Source organism: Musca autumnalis, unplaced genomic scaffold (genome assembly GCF_047663935.1).
Source record: "Musca autumnalis isolate F117 unplaced genomic scaffold, ASM4766393v1 scaffold_5, whole genome shotgun sequence".
Classification (NCBI taxonomy): domain Eukaryota; kingdom Metazoa; phylum Arthropoda; class Insecta; order Diptera; family Muscidae; genus Musca; species Musca autumnalis.
In genome coordinates, this window is record NW_027412088.1 from 73,977,511 (window position 1) to 73,981,707 (window position 4,197).

Sequence of the window (4,197 nt, forward strand, 5' to 3'; positions counted from 1 at the left end):
ATCAAATTCAAGCTGTTTATGCATTTTAAATATATTTAAAAAAAATATGTACGTAATCTAAACATCGCGAAGATTCAAATGAAACCAAAATTTACAAATCTGTTTAGCGGTTTGCATATTATAACAAAAACAAACAAACAAATATATTGAGCAAATTTAAAAAATGTTTGTAAGAAAAAATATTTTTTCAAATTTATTTTGTGAGTTAGTTGAAGAAAATTTAGGAAAACTAGGTGGGAGTTATTCACCTATTTTATGTAAAATTCACGCGAAAACGCACATTTATCATTATAATCACTGCCTGAATACACGCTAACATCTTGAGGAAGATAGGGAGATGTTCATATAAATTTTGTGTACCTTTCAACGGGGAATAATTTTGAAGGAAATATACATTTTGAAATACGTGTAAATCGCGAAATCCTCAAAATCACTTGATGGGCATGCGGTTTCCCGATACAACGAACTGTTTTCTTTTCATTTGTATACTAGGGTTATGACTTTTTTACAACCTTATATCCCTGTATCATAGCGTGATGAGTTTTGCCATAAGATTACATAAAATCTTAATTATAAGGTGATTCGGTGAAAAAACCTCACGCACAAAATGATTTTAAAATTTGAATTTATCAAAATTATGGACAATTTTTTGAAGTCACTGAAAACAGATATATAATTGAAAATAAACTTTAGAGCCACATGAGATAATTAAAATGACATAAAATTTATTTCTCACTATTTTTCTTCAATTCTGAGAATCGTAAAAATGTCGTAAACGCTTTTATTCAAAAATATAATTTTTAACAAAAAACAAAAAATTTAAATTTTTTTCAAAGTGACTTTTTTCGCGATTTTTTTAATATTTGAATGAAATAAACGTTATTATAGTTATTAGTAGGCTTATATTTATTCATTCGTGCAACAAAAAATAATTTTTTGAAAAAAAAAATTTTTTTCATTTCATATATTTTTTCAAAAAATTATTTTTTTAAAATCGATTTGTGCGTGAACTTTTTTTATATTTCAATGGAATAAACGATAGCATAGTGATTAATAGGCAAAAGTTCATTCATCCCTACTACAGGAAATCATTTTTGAGGAAAAATGTCAAAAAGTCATAACCCTAGTCTCCAACCTTACGTACTTAGTTTGGGACTTAAGATCCGACCACGCTCACTTACTAATTAGGTTATATCTACAAAACTACTATAGGGATTTCAAGGAAATCGCGATTTGTCTAAACTTTTAAATCTTTAAAAATAAAAATCAAATGTCGTTCGTTGGTCATGGTATCAGTTGAGAACGGCTGGACCGACTTCGATATTTTTTCTGTAAAATGTGCGCAATAACCCGACATGGGTTTTTATGCAAAGAAAATTTACGCCCTCTTTTTTCAATTTTTAATTTTTATCATTTCTACAAAAACTACTGAACCGATTGTCCTGAAATTGCCAGGGAATGTACAAGGATGGCCCCCGCTTAAAATAGGTTACAAATTCAGTTGAATTTTGGAAGGGGCGGGGTACTTCCCCTATACCCTACTTTTTTAAAAATGTTATATTTACAATAATTACGAATGTATCTATTTCGAAAGACCTTACCCACTTTTTTAGGATCCAAAGACATGACCACACCCTCTTTTTAAAATATGTTACATCTACAAAACTACTGAACCGATTTTCCTGAAAATGTCAGGGAATGTACGGGCATATTTTCTTGAATTTTCAAGGGGGCATATTAAAAAAAAAACGCCTTACCTTTAAGAATAAAAATCAAATGCTGTCATAACCCAACTTAGGTTTTTTGGAAAGAAAAGTTTACCACGCCCCCCGAAAACAGGTTACATATTTTATTAAATTCCCTATGCGATATTTTTAAAAAACGTTATATTTGCAAAAATTATGCATGTATCGGATTAAAAATTTACGGATTAATCTACAATCTAGGTACTTCTTTAGGGGCTATAGACCCGACCACGCCTGTTTTTTAATATGTCATAACTCCAATACTACTGAAGGGATTTCCATAAAATTTGCGACAAAAGCTCAATGTTTGCCGTTGTTATGTATATTTTATGAATATATATACCAAACGTATGATTATGTCGGTTTCAGTATACATTTTGGTAGACAATGAAGTTGTGTGCACCCTAGGTACATATTTGGAGCCAAAATACCGGACCAGGCCTACTTTTTGTTTTTAATATGTTATATCTTGAAAACTGATGACCACGCCCACTCTTTTCAAAACATTATTTTTCCAAAACTACTGAACCTTATATTCAGAAAATATTCAGGAATGTCCCGTGGTCCAAAATACTATATATTTGTAGACGAATTTCGGGGCCTATTATTTTATAATCGCTATATTTGCTAAACTTATGAGTGCATCGGGTTGCAAATTAGTTTTCGAGACAACGGTGGTTGCGCCCCCGATCAAGAAAAACTATATATTTACAAATTTACTTGAATGGTGAGGATCAACGGTCCATCAGCCATGAAAAGCTAAAACATATAAGTCTCAATAAGCGAGAGAATTCGATTTAACCATATTTTTAACTTTTATAATTAGATCGCTTTAGGATAAAGACAGGGACATGAACGATAATAAATCCTAAAAAGCATAAATTGGAGAAAAAATCCGACAAAGTCCGTAAGAGAAAAGAAAGGCTACAGACAAAAAATCCTTCTCGGTTTGACAATGGAGCGAAGAATTGAGGTAGAAAATACCTAGAAGTTGTCATTAAAACTCATTTCGACGGGCCAGCAACGCGGACCGGGGTCTGCTAGTAATAATATAATATTAATTGTTCCACAATTGGAAACTTCTCTCATATCAATGAGTGCACCCCGATTCATGTTAGCTCAAACATATGGGACCTACTGTTTATCGCCGAGTCCGAACGACATGTCTAAGACACCACTTTTGTAGAGAAGTTTTACATGGCTGAAATAATCGGGAAATGTCGCCAACATTACTGAGGGATATTTTGCCACCGTTGGAAAGTGTTTTGATGTTGACTGGCCGGGGAATCGAACCCACGACCTTATGTGTACAAGGCGGGTGTGCATACCATTGCACCACGGTGGCATCCGGATATTGTAAATACCGTACCCAAAAATGGTCATTTGAATAGTTTAACGTGCAATCGAATAGCAACTTAAAAAACCTCGTTACCTTCAACGTGTTTTTGCCTATGTTTATTCATTTACGCGGTCATAACTTCCACGCAAATTAAATTTGTTCGCTAAATTTTTTAGCTTTGTTAAAAAACACGTAATTTGATCCAGTAATAGTCATAGTTACTGGTAAACTACAATAGTTCGCGTATTTTAATATTGCAAACCTTGGCTTCATGGAAACTAAATTTTTTTGTCCTTTACTCATATACACTTTGATACGAAAAATGTCTGGCTGGCTGGTGCGCACGATAACTCTCGTATTTTAGGTCTCGTAATATTTTGCCCAAACTTAGCTTAAGTTCGAAGATGGGACATATCGGTCCACTCCGGCGGGTACCTCCCCCACAAAAGTTTAAAATTTGTCTGTAAAATGGTGTGAACGATAACTCTCGAAGGGAGCAATCGATTTGGTCCAAACCTTGCACATCGTATTATTCCTTCCAGGTATAGATCGGGTTCAAATATGGAGTATAGTGGTCCACTCCTTCGGGTACCTCCCACACAAAATTCGGTTAAAGTGAAGTTTAAGAGCTCCTCTCGGATCATTTTGAAATTTGTTTCTTGCGCAAGTCCATACTTCCTGAGATTATTTCATCCAGTCATGTATGCGGATGAATGTGGGCTATATCGGTCCACTTCTTCGGGTACCTCCCACACAAAAAATCGGATACAGTAAAGTTTAAGAGCTCCTCTCGGATCGTCTTGAATTTTTTCAGCAGGATGTCCTTGCGACTCCCATACTTCCTTTTGTATTGGCCTTAATGTTCCAAGAAACCCTGACGGCACCAACCAAAACGGCAAATCCGCAAAATAATTCTCACGGGAGTTTCTGATTGGTGCAGACTTTCCACATCATATTATTTTATCAAGTCAGGTGTCAGGTTGGAATATTGGCTATAATCGGTCCACTCCTTCGGGTACCTCCCACACAAAATTCGAAAATAAGTGAAATTTAAGAGCTCCTCCCGCATCGTTTTGATTATTTTTTCAGTAGGTTGTTCTAGCGACCTCATTT